Source organism: Nicotiana attenuata, unplaced genomic scaffold, assembly GCF_001879085.1.
Source record: "Nicotiana attenuata strain UT unplaced genomic scaffold, NIATTr2, whole genome shotgun sequence".
Lineage (NCBI taxonomy): Eukaryota > Viridiplantae > Streptophyta > Magnoliopsida > Solanales > Solanaceae > Nicotiana > Nicotiana attenuata.
This window is the reverse complement of record NW_017671354.1, coordinates 45,173-63,706: the sequence shown is the minus strand read 5'-3', so window position 1 is coordinate 63,706 and position 18,534 is coordinate 45,173.

Sequence of the window (18,534 nt, the reverse complement as noted above, 5' to 3'; positions counted from 1 at the left end):
TTACTCTAGGTTTACCTAGACATTATTTTTAACATCTAAAGATGAAGCATCTGACATGTTTGCTTCTTTTGTTAGAAAAATCCAGAAACAACTAGGTAATCAACTTGCATCAATTAGGTCTGATCATGGAACTGAATTTGAAAATGCTAAGCTTGCTTAATTCTGTGACGTACATGGCATATAATTTTTTTGCTCCTAGAACGCCACAACAAAATGGAGTAGTTGAAAGAAAGAATATGTCACTTGAAGATATGGCTAGGACTATGCTTCTTTCTAGTAAACCGCACCATAGTTTTTGGGCAGAAGCTGTAAATACTGCATCTTACATCATCAATAGGTGCCTGACTAGACCTCTTGTAGAGAAGACTCCCTATGAGTTACTTACAGGGAGAAAACCAAATTGTTAGTTTGTATAGGTCCACCAAATCGTAGAGTACCTGGTCCTCTACAATTTTCTGCTGAGAGCACTTAGTAAGGCAGTAAGTAAATGAGGCAGAGAATTTTTTACGTGGAAAAATCCCGCACAAGGGGATAAAAAAACCACGACCTACACTGTAGGCTTTTAACTTCACTAACTTGTAATCTTACCTATTACAAGCCACTTTACAATGCTTCCAAATGTAAAGACTTCAAACTAACTTGTGGCACCTTTACCACAAGCCACTTTGTGACTATCCTAGTTACAAAGGCTTTTTCTAACTTGTGGTGCTATCACCACAAGCCACTTTGCCATACTACGATTACATAGACTTTTCTTTATGACTAAATCTAGCCACAACCTAAACTCAACGAGTCTGAGGATTTACAAGATAGTTCCTAATCAGTAAACTTCTAAGTAAGCAATTTAGGAGATATTGTAAGTGCAATAACAATGTTACAACTCAACTAGGACAGCAATAATCAATCGTTTTGGAACTGGTCTGTGGTGGCGTTCAACCTTGTTTTTCAAGCTTGAGAGAATGATCTTTTCTGTTTTTGCTAAAGGCTTGAATGAATGAAACTGAAACCATTCAGTGATGTTTTGTATAAAAACCCCTTTGGTACATCTTGGTCACATCACTTGAAATGATGTGAGTACTTTGCTTGGTTAGAGAATGAGTGGGCTGACAGTGTGGTGCAGTGCGGCAGAAACAGTGCCGCCAGTCACTTCAGTTCCAGCTGTGTCCAAATGACTTGTGCTGCTATATAGGAACCTCAGGATCATCAGGTCCTTGTTTGGTTCCTAGCTCCTATAAGTGTAGCAATTCATCTTTTACTGGAGTCCGTTGGAGTTTGCAGCAATCCAAGGTAGATCAGGTTCCCTAACTGGTTCTTGTCAGAAAGTTTGTTAGATCATCAAAACATAAGGTAAGAATATTTAAGATCTATCAGTTTCCCCCTTTTTGATGATGACAAACTTAAACAGTTATAAGGTCAGAATTAAGGAATCAGAGAGCAGCGTCAAAGAGTTCTCCCCTGAGACGATGCCTTCAGTTACACAAGAACCAGTTCCCCTAATGTGGTTCCCCCTGAGTCCTATATTAGTCTTTCTTCAACCAGTTCTCCCAATGTGGTTCCCCCTGAGTCCTATATTATAAAAGAGAATGCATATTAATAAATTTTTAATATGCCCCTTCCTTTGAAAAAGGAAGAGACAACAACATTAAAAAGCACGGGAGCAGTAGCAGTAGTATATCCCAACCATACACAAAAAAAAAAGAACAAAAACAACCACCAAACATCAACAGAGAAGAAATATCTAGAAAACTGGTCACTGAAGGGAATCTTAGGGGGCACTAGGAGGAAAAGGCTTGGAAGCTGCAACAAGTGTTTGGAGAACAAGGTCTATTCGGGCGTTGCCCGACTTTTGTTCGGCGAGCAGTTCAGCCTTCAGGTTCTCAACTTGCGCCCTGAGGTCAGCATTTTCTTGGGTCAAGCGAATCACCTCATCATTCGACATGGGAACCGTTCGAGCTTGCTAGCCTTCCAGGATAGCGTTTCGGGCCTTCAATCGACGTATCTCCTCAACTGCACTGTTCTGGGCATTGATGAGCTGAGACACAGTTGAAGTGCTTCCTACACCCCCCATACTTCTCAATACACTCACACTCTTCCAAGGTTGTCTGAGAGAATGTCTGTTTACGGGTCCCTACTTTACTTGTTCCTAAAAGGAACCTCAAAGTGTTTGAACACTCACGTGAGCAAGAATCCGTAGGGAAGCCCGTGATTGCCGTCCTTGAAATCAGCCACTTTCTGCGTATGCTCAATCATTATGGCAGGCAAACTCACAGGGTGGAAATCGTCCAATTGCTCCATTAAGAATAATTAGATTTGGAAGTGAAAGCTCGTTGTTCTGCTCGAGGCAACAGGACTTTGTTAACCAGCTCCAACAACTGGCAGACGGGAAGCAGTACTTTCTTGTTAATCTGGTCCCCTTTCTGTTGGAATTATCTTTCACTACTGCATTTCGGAAGTTGTACTGGCAAACATCTCGAACACTCTTCACTCCAACTATAGGAACTTGCAAAATTTCCCTAAGCACTTTCACATCAAATACAATGTCCACACCATTGACCAAGCCGTAAACATGGTCAGTATTAGCTGGCAAAGAAACTCTGGACCTCCTCCTCATACACTTTGGGAGCATCCGCGTAGAAAAGATGCGTCCACTATTGAAACTCCACCATTTCCAGGAGTTGACGCATCCCGGCCATTTCTGAGATGGTGGGGTCAAACGTACGCCCCAGCAGAACTTTCTGGTGCCTCAATTGCTCAGAGCCCAGGCAGACCTCACTTCGTGCTTTCTTTTCAGAACTAGGTTCTTCAACTGTTTCATATTTGCATTTCCTTTCCTTTTCTCCACTGATTTTACTTTTCCCTATTGACCTCACAAGAGTGTCCTCATCTCTCACTGCCCTCTACATTCTAGACTTGGAAGTAGACCCTTTCTCCAGAGATAATGACTCGGCCTTTTTCGAGGACCGCCTTACAAGAGAATCGGGTTCCTCAGGAGTTCCTTCTTCCACCTCAATAACAGGGATAGCTTCATCACCTATAGGTACACCATCCTTCATCGGCTTTCTTCTTTTCTTCTTACTATTTTTCTTGCTCTTTTGGAGTGCAGAATCGTAGGCCACTTTGACTTGGAGCCTGGTGGTGGGTCTCTTGATTTCTGACTCAGGGGTCAAAATAGTCCTTCGCTTACTGATGAATGTGTCAAGGGCCACATTATCAAGGTCCTCTTCATCACTAAAGTGCATCTCTGGTCCTTGAATTTCCAGCGGCACAACATCAAACACAGAAACAACACTGTCCTGGGATGAGACGCCTGACCTGGGTCCTCCTGAGAGGGATCGGGTTCTCCATGTGAACCCCCAGTAGTGTATGCTACTGCATCTCCCATAATGGTACCTTCTGCCCTTACACTTTATGACGCGTGGTTCTTGGAAACGACCTCCTGCAATACCCCATCAGCGGATACCACAAACACCGTCTTTTCTTCAACAACCGGTGTTCCACGACCATGGATTCGACTGCAACAATGGCGGAGGCTTGCGTTATCTCAGTAATTTGACCTTGTTCGCCACTTGAGGTATGACTTGTGTGGGCAACAGGAGACGGGGAGAAAGGTTGGGAAGCTGGGGAAGAGGTGACTGTAGCGGTAGGGCTGATAGAGGGTGACACTAACTCAGAGACGTCGAGAAGTCCCATAGACGGGTCGGAGAGGGGGGCAGATGATGCAGAAGGATCTGAATTTTTCTCGGCCATTGAGAGAGGTGGTATCGAGATCCTTTCCCCTTTTGGGTGAAGTTAGAAGAGGGCTTATGGAGAAGAAGTGAAGAAGAGAGGGGTTTTTAAACAAGGAGAATAATTATGAAGGGAGAAGAATAGGCACCGGTTCTGAAACGATGGTTGGGCGTGGAAAATTGTGATATTTTTCAGAGGGAGATGGAACGTTTGAATTGAAGAGACGTGACAGCTGAATCTGAAAAGTTGATGATATGGCAGTTGTATTTTGTACCTTTTAAGACGTGAATTAAGGTATGCACAGAACTACTAACCTTTTGTACAAGAACCTGGTTCTTGAGACACATTTTCGTCTTCAGGCTCCCCCTTTTCTAAAAAAAAATTAATGCTCTTTTATCAGTCATGTACTGCATCTACTGCTTCTATGCTCATCATGTGTGTTTACCTGGAAAGGTATTGAAGTGAGTTAGACAGGGCCAGAAAATACTTTGAACCCATTATTTCTTAATAACACGAGCCAACTCAAAAGGAATCTGGTCCTCAATTTGGCCTCAAAAGTCCCAGCTTTACTCTGTTTCTTTCAAACTGTTCCCTACTTAGTGCCTTGGTGAAAATGTCTACAATTTGATCTTTTGTGCTGCAGAACTTCATGCATATCAACCCTTTCTCCACATTGTCTCTTAGAAAATGATGCCTCACATCAATATGTTTGGTCCTTTTATGTTGAACTGGATTCTTTGCCATGTTAGGTGCGCTAGTGTTGTCACATAGGAGGGGCACACTCTCAGTGAGAACTCTAAAATCCTCCAGTTGCTGCTTGATCCACAGAAGCTGAGCACAGCAGGATGTTGCAGCTACATATTCAGCCTCGGCTGTTGAAAGAGCCACTGAATTTTGCTTCCTTGTACCCCAAGAGATAAGACATGATCCTAAGAAGTGAGCCATCCCAGAAGTGCTTTTTCTATCCACAAGATAACCTGCATAGTCTGTATCAGCATACCCAATTAGATTAAAATTGTCACCTGATGGATAGTATAGCACCAGGTCCTGCGTTCCTTTAGGATATCTTAGTATTCTTTTAGCTGCCTTCAAGTGAGATTCCTTAGGATTTGATTGAAACTTTGCACATAGCCCCACGCTGAAAACAATATCAGGTCGATTGGCAGTGAGATAGGGGAGAGACCCAATGATGCCTCTATACATAGTTTGATTCACAGGAGTTCCAGCTTCATCCATGTCCAGTCGAGTGGCAGTTGCAATGGGAGTGTCTATCACCTTCGATGCTTCCATGTCAAACCTCTTCAGAAGTTCCCTAATGTATTTTTGTTGACAAATGGAAGTACCCTTTGGAGACTATTTTAGTTGAAGACCCAGGAAGAAGTTTAATTCTCCCATCATGCTCATTTCAAATTCACTTCCCATAAGTTTTGCAAACTCTTCACACAGCGAGTCAGCCGTTGCCCCAAAAATGATATCATCAAGATAAACCTGAACAATGAGCAGGTTCCTTCCTCGTTTCTTTAAGATAAGAGTATTGTCAATTTTCCCTCTCTTAAAACCATTTTCTAAGAGAAATTTTGACAATCTTTCATACCAAGCTCGAGGAGCCTGCTTTAGCCCGTACAGAGCTTTGTCCAGCTTGAACACATATTCAGGGTGCTCATGACATTCAAACCCTAGGGGTTGTTTCACATAGACTTCTTCCTTAAGGATTCCATTCAAAAATGCACTTTTGACATCCATTTAGAACAAGGTGAATTCCATATGAGATGCAAAAGCGATTAAAATTCTGATAGCTTCCATCCGGGCCACTGGAGCAAACGTTTCATCATAGTCAATCCCTTCCTCCTGATTATAGCCTTGGACAACTAGCCTTGCCTTGTTTCTTGTGGTAATTCCATGTTCATCGAGCTTGTTTCTGAACACTCACCTGGTTCCTATAATGGTTCTATCTGGGGGTCTGGGTACCAGGTGCCACACACTGTTTCTCTCAAACTGGTGCAGTTCTTCTTGCATGGCGGTAATCCAGTCTGCATCTTTCAAAGCTTCCTTGATGTTTTTGGGTTCTATCTGGGAGAGAAACGCTGAAAAAGCAAGTGAATTTCTGGCTCTTAACCTGGTTTGTACTCCAGAGTCTAGAGGAGTGATGATGTTGTCTATAGGGTGAGAGCTTTGGTGTCTCCAATTAGACACCTGAGGTCACTCTGAGAGGAGGGAAGTATGTTTGGCTGGTCTTCCTCTATCCTTCTTTCAGGTGCTAGTGGAGTTCCCTGAACTGCATCAACCATCCTTTCTTCAGCTTTTGTGGTCGTGATTGAGGTGCTTGGTTCTGTTGATGATGAGGCAGCATTGTCTTCATTTGGTTCCTTTACTTGACTCATCATGTCTGTCTTTCCGTTTGTCATGTTAATGACTTCACTAGGAACAAGTGAGGGTTCTCCATCTTGATCTTCCTCAGCGCTCTTCTCACATGATGGATAAGATTCATCAAAGATAACATGGACACTCTCCTCAACACATTGAGTCCGCTTGTTATATATCTTGTAAGCCTTGCTTTGAGAAGAGTACCCAAGGAATATTCCTTCATCACTCTTGGCATCGAATTTACCAAGCTGATCCTTTCCATTGTTGAGAACATAGCATTTGCATCCAAATGTTCTAAGATGAGTCAGCTTGGGTTTTTTTCCATTCAACAATTCATAAGGTGTCTTATTCAAAAGTGATCTGATCATACACATGTTCACTAAATAGCAGGCAGTGTTGACAGATTCAGCCCAGAAATTTTTTGCAAGTCCACAGTCAATCATCATTGTTCTTGCCATTTCTTCCAAAGTTCTATTCATCCTTTCTACTACTCCATTTTGCTGGGGAGTTCTGGGAGCTGAGAAGTTGTGAGTGATTCCATTTTCATTGCAGAATTCATCAAATTTGACATTGTCAAAATTTGTTCCATGATCTGATCTGATACAAATAACTCTAGACTCCATCTTTACCTGGATTTTCTTCACAAAGGCCACAATTACCTCAAAAGTTTCATCTTTTGTTCTGAGAAATAGAGTCCATGTGAATCTGGAATAGTCATCCACAATCACGAAAATGTATATCTTTCCTCCTCTGCTTTGCACCTTCATAGGTCCACACAGATCCATATGCAGGAGCTCGAGCGACTTTGAGGTGCTCACATCTCTTTTTGACATAAAGGAGGACTTCACATGTTTTCCTCTGGCACAGGCATCACAAACCTTTTGAGCCTTGAATTGTGACATAGGCAGACCATGGACCAGGTCCTTATGAATCAGTTTGTTCAAAAGAAAAAAGCTTGCGTGTCCCAATCTTCTGTGCCAAAGTTCAGCATCATCGTCAACAGCCTTCAGACAACTCAGATCACTATTTCGTAAGGATTCAAAGTCAGCAACATAGATGTTCTTGTATCTTTTGGCCACCAGAACTATTTCACTAGTCACAAGGTCAGTGAATGTACATATTTTGGACAAGAACTCCACTTTGTTTCCCTTATCACAAATTTAAGAAACACCTAGGAGGCTGTACTTAAGTCCATTGACATAGTACACATTTTCAATAGAGTGAGTGAGTGACTTCCCAACTTTTCCAACTCCAAGAATGTACCCCTTTTTGCCATTGCCAAAGGATACACTCCCTCCTTGCAGGGCTTTTAGTGAAAGAAAGTCTGTGGTGTTCCCAGTCATGTGTTTCGAACATCCACTATCCATGTACCATTGTTGACCGCTTCCCTTCACTGTTCCCTGCACAAGAAAATTAGGAGTTAGTTTTAGGAACCCAAACAAGTTTGGGTCCCTTGTAGTAACCAAGAGGATGAATAAGAGCTCTCTTAGTCCATGCAGGTAAAGTGTGTTTTCTGTGAGAGGAACCTGGTCCCTCTTTTGTGGTCACAGTTTCAGCAGCCACTTTATCTTTTGGTACTAACTGATTCCTTGCCTGGACACCTTTCATGGAGTGCCCAGTGTTCCCACAATGGGTGCGAGGCTAGTTATCAGATGCAGCGGAGTTCTTACTATGAGGGTTGTAAGGATCTTTCTTCCTTGGGAACCCTACTGTCCGCCCTTTTTCACTGTTATTATTGAACAAGGTCGTGGTAACTTCTACGGACCAGGTCCACTTTAGAGACCTTTCAAGATCATTCATTACTTTTTCTAGATTGACTTGGAGGAGCTCGTTTTTCTCAATTTCAGCACTCATCCTACATCTTAAGGCCTTCACCTCATCTTCAAGTCTAGAATATTCTTTACTCACTATCTCCTCTCCTCTTTCAGAGCTTTCAGGTTTTGACTCAGTCAAAGGCTTTGCTATTGGTTCCCTTTGGTCAGAAGTTTCTGCCAAGAGATCACTCTTTTCTTTTCTAAGAATTTCAATGGCTTTCGTTTGATCAGTAATTACAGCAACTAAGTCTTTTCTAATATGTTCAGATTCTTCTAGTTTTAAGAACAAGGAATCCCTATCATCCGCAAGACTACAAAAGGCAGTAATTAAAACATCAGCTAAACACATGAGTTTTTTTGGAGAATAGGATTTCAGATTTCTCTGAACATCCCTGAAGGTTACCTCTTCGTTGCCATTGTCTTCATCATTGTCTGATTGAGCCATCAAAGCAAGCGTTGAGTCATATTCAATCTCCTCGCCTTCAATTGCCATCGTGGAACTATCATCAGTGTTAGATTTTTCTAGTTTTGCTTGTATAGTTCCCTCATAAGCTATTTTTAAAGCCTCCCACATTTCCTTGGCGGTGTCGCATGTAGAGATTCTTTCGTACTCTTTAGGTTCCAATCCATCTAGCAGGATTTTCTTGGCACGAAAATTCTTCTCCATCGCTTCTTTGTCTGCTTCAGTGTATTCTTCGGTGGTCCTTTTTACAGAAAAAGGAATTTCATTTTGTACCTTGATTAGAACAAACGGACCATCGCAGATAACATCCCAAAGATCGCAATCCTCAGCCATGATGTAATCATGCATTCTAGCTTTCCACCACCAATAGTATTTTCAATCAAACTTAGGTGGGTGGTATATGGATTGTCCTTCTTCAAAATTTAGTGGAGCCGTCATGAGGATCCTTCCTAGGTGTTAACCTGATAGGAGGAACCCGCTCTGATACCAATTGTTAGCTTGTATGGGTCCATCAAATCATAGAGTACCTGGTCCTCTACAAGTTTCTGCTGAGAGCACTTAGTAAGGCATTAAGTAAATGAGGCAGAGAATTTTTACGTGGAAAAATCCCGCACAAGGGGATCAAAAACCACGACCTACCCTGTAGGCTTTTAACTTCACTAACTTGTAATCTTACCTATTACAAGCCACTTTACAATGCTTCCGATTATAAAGACTTCAAACTAACTTTTGGCACCTTTACCACAAGCCACTTTGTGACTATCCTAGTTACAAAGGCTTTTTCTAACTTGTGGTGCTATCACCACAAACCACTTTGCAATACTACGATTACAAAGACTTTTCTTTATGACTAAATCTAGCCACAACCTAAACTCAACGAGTTTGAGGATTTACAAGAGAGTTCCTAATCAGTAAACTTCTAACTAAGCAATTTAGGAGATATTGTAAGTGCAATAACAAGGTTAAAACTCAACTAGGATAGCAATAATCAATCGTTTTGGAACTGGTCCGTAGTGGCGTTCAACCTTGTTCTTCAAGCTTGAGAGAATGATCTTTTCTGTTTTTTGCTAAAGGCTTGAATGAATGAATCTGAAACCATTCAGTGATGTTTTGTATAAAAACCCCTTTGGTACATCTTGGTCACATCACTTGAAATGATGTGAGTGCTTTGTCTGGTTAGAGCATGAGTGGGCTGACAGTGTGGTGCAGTGCGGCAGAAATAGTGCCACCAGTCACTTCAGTTCCAGCTGTGTCCAAATGACTTTGTGCTGCTATATAGGAACCACAGGAGCATCAGGTTCTTGTTTGGTTCCTAGCTCCTATATGTGTAACAATTCATCTTTTACTGGAGTCCGTTGGAGTTTGTAGCAATCCAAAGTAGATCAGGTTCCCTAACTAGTTCTTGTCAGAAAGTTTGTTAGATCATCAAAACATAGGGTAAGAATATTTAAGATCTATCACTAACAATTCTCTTTTAACCTCGGGTACTAGGGTACAACACGAAGTCAGCCACGAAGTCCGCCAAGATTTGAGACTTGATGGTTGTTCGGGGTCGATACTCAATATCGTACCCGCTGAGTTCCACGGCCCATTTGGCCAATTGCCCTGAAAGCTCGGGTTTGTGCAAAATATTTCGAAGGGAATAAGTTGTTACAACACATATGGGATGACATTGAAAATATGGTTTTAATTTCCTAAAGGCGCTTATCAACGCGAGCGCTAACTTTTCTAAATAAAGATACCCAGTTTAGGCCCCGCCTAAGGTCCGACTAACATAATAGACAGAGAATTACGTACCTTGTTCTTCTCGGACCAGGACTCCACTTACCGCTATCTCCGAGACTAACAAGTACAAGTAAAGTTGTTCGTCCATTTTTTGTATATGAAGCAGCGGTAGGCTCGATAAGTACCGCTTAAGTTCCTCCAAGGCCTGCTGGCATTCCGGGGTCCACGCAAAATTGCTCTTCTTCCTAAGTAGTGAGAAAAATCGGTGACTCCTATATGAGCATCTCAAAATGAATCGCCCTAGGGTGGCTATGCGCCCTGTTAGCCTCTGCACGGCTTTACATTATCTACAACCGTGATATCCTTGATAGCTTTGATCTTATCGGGGTTGATCTCGATCCCCCAATTGGACACCATGAAGCCGAGAAACTTGCCCGAGCCGAGCCCGAACGCACAGTTTTCTTGGTTGAGCTTCATATTGTACTTCCTCAGTATATCGAAAGTTTCCTGCAAATGCTTCAAATGGTCCTCTGCTCGCAGGGACTTAACTAGCATGTCATCAATATAAACCTCCATAGATTTCCCTATTTGTTATTTGAACATTCGATTTACTAGGCGATGATAGGTTGCACCAGCATTTTTTAGTCTGAGTGGCATTACATTATAACAGTAGGTGCCATACTTAGTGATAAACGAGGTCTTTTCTTGGTCATCCGGGTTCATCTGTATTTGATTGTACCCGGAGTAGGCATCGAGAAAACTGAGAATATCGTGGCCGACCGTGGCATCGATCATGCGATCGATGTTACGCAAAGGAAAATAATCCTCGGGGCATGCTTTATTCATGTCTTTATAATCTACACACATTCTAAGTTTGTTCCCCTTCTAAGGGACTACCACTACGTTTGCCAACCATTCGGGATACTTTACTTCCCGAATGGATCCTATTTTGAGAAGATTGTTTACCTCATCTTTGATGAAAGCGTGTTTGACCTCGGATTGAGGCCTCCTTTTTTGTTTCACCGGGCGAAAATTAGGTCCAAGCTTAGTTTATGAGTAGTGATCTCCGGTAGGATCCCTGTCATATCGAGATGGGACCGGGCAAAACAATCCATATTAGCTTTAAGAAATTGAATCAGTTTTTCCTGAGCTCGTGAGTTAACCCCGTGCCTAGGTATACCTTTCGACCGGGCAGATGGTCGATCAATATGATTTGTCTGGCTCTTCGGCCATTGATTTTGTGGCGTCAGAATCATCAGGGATTATGAAGGATCGAGGTATCATATAGTCATCATCCTCGTAAGTTTTTTGCTCCTCCAGTTGGGTCGAGGCTGGCGACTGTGGTTGCTATTTGGCCTCCTATTTTCCCTTCGAATCTGATCCCTTTGTTGATGAAAGTGCTGATACCGATATCACTTCATCGATTGCAAACATCTCCTTGGTGGTGGGTTGTTCCCCGTACACTATTTTGACTCCCTCCGATGTCGGGAACTTCAAAACTTGGTGAAGAGTCGAGGGTACTGCCCTCATGTTATGGATCCAAGGCCTTCAGAGCAGTGCGTTGTACCTCATGTTACCCTCGATCACATGGAACTTTATTTCTTGGATGGTCCCGGCCACGTTTACCGGCAAAATAATTTCACCTTTGGTGGTTTCGCTTGCTATGTTGAAGCCGTTAAGTACTCGGGCTGGGGGCACAATTTGATCTTGTAAGCCGAGCTGTTCTACGACCCTTGATCAAATAATGTTGACCGAGCTACCTGGATCAATCAAAACACGTTTAATTTGAATTTTACTCATAAGGACATATATTACCAATGCGTCGTTGTGGGGTTGTTCGATCCCTTCTGCATCTTCATCATTGAAGGATAAGGTCCCTTCCGTTAAGTAGTCCCGAGTTTGCTTCTCCCTTGTGATTGATACCTTGGTGCGTTTAAATACTGGTCTTGAGGAATATCGACCCCTCCAATGATCATGTGGATCACATTCTTTGGCTCCTCCTGCTTGTTCTGCCTTTTTGAAGTGATTCTTGGCCCGATCACTCAAGAATTCTCGAAGATGCCCCTTCGTTGAATAATCGGGCTACTTCCTCCCTTAGCTGCCTGCAATCTTCTGTTTTATGACCATGGGTGCCATGATACTTGCATATTTGGTTGGGGTTTCTCTGGGCCGGATCGGTCTGCAGAGGTCGAGGCCATCTAGTATCCTTGATACGTCTGAGGCTGATACGATGGCTGATGCATCTATACTGAAGTTGTATTCCGACAATCGTGGAGCTTCTTTGGGCCTGACATCCCTGTCAAAACCACCCTTGATCACGAGTCCCCTTGGACTTTGACCTCGATCATTTCTTCTCTCATTCCGTGCAAAGTTTCGTCCAGACCAGCTGCCTCTTCGATCTCCGTTGTACGGTTGATATCGATCTCTATTCGACCTTGGCTCTCGATCAATATCCCTCTTGAACCTGTCCATGGGCCTGTTAGGATAAATTGACCTGGAAGGAGTCCCCAGTTGATCATCCTCGACCCTGATTTTTGACTGATATCGATTATGTACATCGGCCCAAGTGACAGCCGGATACTCGATCAAATTTTGCTTTAACTGTTGTGAAGCTATGGAACTCCAAACGTTGAGAACTTGAGTAAAGGCTTGAACAACCCAATGGTCGGTGACCGGTGGCAAATCCATTCTCTCCGTTTGGAACCGAGATACGAATTCCCTGAGCATCTCGTTATATTTCTGCCTTACTTGAATAGGTCTGACTTTCTTGTTGCGACCTTAATGGCTTCGGCGTGCGCCTTTACAAATGGATCAGCAAGCATAGCAAACGAATCAATAGAATTGGGCAGTAAATTATGATACCATATCATGGCACCCTTTGATAGAGTCTCCCCGAATTTCTTCAGCTACAGATTCAATTTCTTCATCTTCCAAGTCATTTCCTTTGATGGAGCACGTATACGAGGTGACGTGTTCATTTGGATGTCATCCCGTTATACGTAGGAATCTCAGGCATACGGAACTTCTTGGGATTGGCTTCGGACCCGCACTTGGGGGAAGGGTTTTTGCAAAAACTTCTTAGAATCTAGTCTTTTCAATATCGGAGGTGCGCCCGGGATTTGGTCGACCCTGGAGTTATAGGTTTCCACCTTCTTATCATTTTCCTCGATCTTCTTTTCTCCTGTCTCGATTCGCTTCGTCAACTCTTCGAGCATTTTTAGGATAGCGGGATTTGTCTCCGATTCCTTCTCATTCAATTTTCTTGAAGTCGATTTGACCCTGTGCACAACTTCTTAGAACGGCTCGAGTTCGACCCTGCTCGGCGTGTGATTCTGATTTTGAAGCTGAGCTACTGATGCCTGCTAGGCCTGCAACATTTCGAAGATTACCTGCAGGCTAATCCCGCCATCTTCACCGCCATGCGCATTCTGAGTAGCAGACCGGTACCCCCACGAACGCTGCTTTCGAGATCGACGACCACATTTTCATTGATGGCCACATGTGAACTGACATCGATTGGGTCTGCAGTCGGAACTCCATCGTGGCCAGCAGGGGGTGCAACATTTCCTAATGCAATGTTCTCATTCTCGCCGTGGTGGCTGAGATCATTGTCAATGTGTTAAGGTGCTGACTGAGAGTTTGACATCTTTCAATCCTGTAATCAAAGATACTTCAAAGAACAAGCATAGAATAATGTGTGTTACTAAAATTTGTACCAGGCAATCACTATTATCCTTAGCCCCACGGTAGGCGCCAAATATTTACCCTTAAAATAAGATAACAATTAAATTTATAAGTGGTTTTAAGAATATGTGATTTCACTTGGCACAAACTGAGAAATACGAGAATTAATGTTAGAAATTAAATAATGAGCAGTTATGGACTTTGAGCTAGATCGCCCTCGAACCAACATAGTATGCTATAAAAAATATGAACTGAACAACATAGCTTGAGAGAAAATGTAACAGTACTTTGTTATGCGTGAATATAATCTTTACAAATGATTAGAACCCTCTTTATATAGTAGAGGAATTCTACTTATGGTACAATTCTAAATACAGAAGGAAATCTCATAATTGGCTAAATATCCGGTCTTGACTTGATACGTGCCGAGATCTCCGCCACGATCCTTGCCCGATCACGGATATCTCGGCTTCTTGTTATTCGATTTAGCAGGCTTTCTTCGATCACGGTCGGTCCCTATCTCGCTTCGGTCTCGATCACGGTTGGTCTCGATCTTGATCGATCATCGACTCACGAGCTTAGCGATCCATCTCCGTGCCATGGCCCGATGCAATGCGAGGCCGGGCCTTGGTCTGCCACCCCAGTTTCGATTAGCCTTGCAAAGTTAGAGAATCCCGATTTTGACTGTATACAATATATACCAATCGAACCTAATTTTATACGTCTAGTAGAGGCTGACTCGTTATGAGTGATTTTTGAATCTTGTTGGATTATAACTGACTGTTTAGCTGAAAAAGGTTAACAAAGAAAAAGGAAGAGAAGAGCTTAATATCAACGTGTTCATTCTTGGATGCTAATCTAATTAACTTTTTAAGGTTTGAAGTTACCATTGAGAACGGATTTGCAGGATTTAGAATATTAATCGTAGGGATCAAAATAGGTTTTGACTACTTGTAAATTTTCAGATTTATCACTCACACTTCTCCTAAAATAACTCCTCTTTTCTCCTAAAATACCTCACATTTTGTCTTAGAGACCTTTCATTTTGAAAGACCATAAAAATTTCCAGAAACACTTAGAAAACACTTGCAAGCTAGTACCAGGAACATCTGAAGAGTTTCTAGGACTAACCAAAGAGAGTATTGCCGTATTGTTACGACTCAAAATTCCACCACGTCGTGATGACACCTAACACAATCCGCTAGGTAAGCCAAACAACAAGTAGCACAATTTGAATGAAAGATCATCAATAATCAATAAATAAGATGGCAGAATTCCATATAATATCCCATTGATTGGTAGTACAAGTCATGAGCGGCTAAGATTAAGAATACAACTCTGGTACGAAGAATAAATACAACATTTATTTGAAGTTTACATAAACAGAAATATAAGTCCTACATTAACATGAACAAGTGGTAGTTTACATCTGAAACACTGATACATCCTCAGTGCTAGCTTTCGTCATCCACAGCAGGTCAGCTCCAAAATCTGCACACAAGGTGCAGAAGTATAGTATGAGTACAACTGACCTCATGTACTCAGTAAGTATCAAGACTAATCTCGGTGAAGTAGAGATGAAGTTTGAAGTCAAAAGATACTCACTTTACTTAACATATGCGGCTCAAAAGCATATACATGCACACAGTAACATATACCAAAATCTAAGCATGAAGTATAGTCAAAGCCATCGGCGCACATAGAGAAGATATGCATAAGCATCTTAAACCAACTAACAGTTCAACATAGAGAAGATACACTTTTGATATCAAATAACTCGCCAACAATTGCATATAGAGAAGATATGTACATGTTTCATACCAGTTTAACAGCTCTGCATTTAAGGAAGATAAGAAAGTCAAGTTACACAGGTTAACATATAGAGAAGATATGTAATGTAAATTAATCCTTCAATCAAAGCGGCATATAGAGAGGATATGCATGAAACATCAAATAAACATCAATAGTTATATTTATTGAAGATATGCATGAGGAAACAAGTCAAGTTACACGAATTAACATATAGGGAAGATATGTACCATGAATCATTTCATCATAAAGCAACATATAGAGAAGATATACATAAAGGGCATGTACACATTCCAGAGCTAGTATATAGAGAAGATATGCGGTAAAAATCATGTATACATCTAAAGAGTTTGCATATAGAGAAGATAAACAAAATCCAGCCACTGATCAATTTTTCATAATCGGCACGTACCTCATCAAAGGAGAAATATGAGAGTACGACTCCAGGGGAATGAATCATTATCCACACGCTGCACGGACAATTCACGTGCCATATCCATAACCACCGCACAGACAACTCACGTGCCATAACCATAACCACCGTATGAAAAACTCACATGCTATAATAACTCAACCTACATAGACCAGACATGTATTGTCAATCTAGTCCATCACACAGAAAGCATATACAACGAATACATGTACACAAACAAAAAAATCAAATCATATACTCATGGACCGAGGAAAATAACATGTTAAGGTGTATGCATGTGCAAAGTATACAATTATAACTCAGATCAGGCGGATACGCCATACAATAGAGAATATCTTGTTCAAACAGGAAATCAACACCTACACATGATCTCCAACATGATTCAAGAAGTTCACGTAATTGTACAAACATAATAAGCATGATAATAGGAAGCACAATATCCAAAACAAGACATGATATACCCTAAATACTACTCTGGTCATGCATCATATATAGCACCCGCATATATGCTCATCACCTCGCATATACGACTCTTCTCACACATTCCAATTAAACAAATATGGTCATATCCTAAGATTTATTCTCTCACAATAAGATTAAACAAGATACTTACCTCATCCGGGCTAGCCTTCAACCTCAAATTGCGTTAAAACCTCACTCTAGCCCTCAAATCATGCAAATCCAAGCCAATAATCAACTAATAAAGTCAAATAATGCTATAGAAAGTGATCCCAATCTATAAAGCTTTGATAATTGAAGAATTTCTAAAGGTCAACAAAAGTCAACCCGGACCCTTGTGCCCAGAATCTGAAATCAATACCAAATCTCGATGACCTATAATCTGTTAAGTCAAAATATGTGGTTATATTCTAAAATCGAGTCCAAATCGGTGGGCAAATCACCAACATACACCCTCTTAAGTTCTAGATAAAAATCCCAAAATTTCTCTTTCAAATTCCATACTTCAAGTGTATAAATCCATGGGAAAATAAGATATATAATTAAAATCAAGTAGGAGTAATTTATCCTCAAAATCATGGTGAAAACCCTTCAAAAATTGTCTCTTACCGAGCTATAAAACTCAAAATAGGAAAAAATGAGCATAACTTTCGAAATATACCTCTATCAAGCATCCTCGCACCTGCGCTCATCAAGCCGCATGTGTGGCGTCATTTCTGCGAACTCCCAGCCACAAGCCAACGTCGCTTCTGCGATGAAGTCTCTGCAGAGTAGTACCACAGGTGCGACTAGCCTTCCGTATCTGCGGTTCCTAAGCTGACAAAACCTCGCATCTTCCACCCATCTTCCGCAGATGCGGCCCCATAGATACGACAAAAGCTTTGCATCCGTGACATTTTCCTAGCATGACCAACATGCACTTATGTGCACAGTGCACCGCATATGCGGCTTTGCATCTTCTCAACCTCTCTTGCAGGTGCGATGCACCAATACCAAAAATTCCAAGCAACCCCAAAATGGTCTGGAACCATCCCGAAACACACCTAGGCCTCCCGAAACCCTGTCCAAACATACCAAAAGTGCAAATACCTAATTCAAACTTATCAAGTTCTCAAAATACCACGACTAACATCAAAACCACGAATCGATGAACAAAATCCATCTTTTAACTTTCAAACTTCGTCGAATGCATCCGAATCACACTTAGACATTCCGGATCATAATCAAACTTCGCACACATGTTCCAGTTAACTAAATAAATCTATCTAAGGTCTCAAAACTACAATAAGAGTCCAATAACACTAAAGTCAACTCCCTACCAAGCCTATGAACCCACCAATTCTTCGAATTATCGACTTTCAACTAATAGAGTCAAAACCTTCTAGGAACCTCCAGATCCAAATTTGAACATACGCCCAAGTTCAAAATCGCCATAAGAACATATTGAAACCATCAAATTCCGATTCCGATGTCGTTTACTCAAAAGTTAAACCTTGGTAAATTCTTCCAACTTAAGGCTTCCAAATTGAGAATCACTCTTACAAATTAATCACGAACCTTGTAACATCAAAACCAACCATATAAGCAAGTCACCGTGCATCATATGAAGCTACTCAAGATCTCAAGCAACTGAATTGAAATGCTAAAGCTTAAAATGATCAATCGGGTGGTTATATTCTCCCCACTTATTATATGGTCATCCTCAAACGTGCCAATAGTCGTTCCAAAGCTGCCAAATTATTGTATAACTCATCATACACATCATCATGGGAGATCTCACGTCACCTAAATCCAAATTAGCCTGTCAACACAATCCTTACTGAAGATTCTTCGTTCAACCTTAGCTTATAATTGTTGGAACCAAATTCCCACTTTGGAAACTCCCTCTAAGAGCAGATTCTTGTTTTTATACACTGTATCAATCTAATCGATCTGCATCAAGCCATAAATATACTGCCAAGATATAACCACACGATGTATCGCATAACTTATGTACATATAGCAATACCTTCCGACTATAATAATTGCTCACTACCAAACCTGGTACAGGTAATATA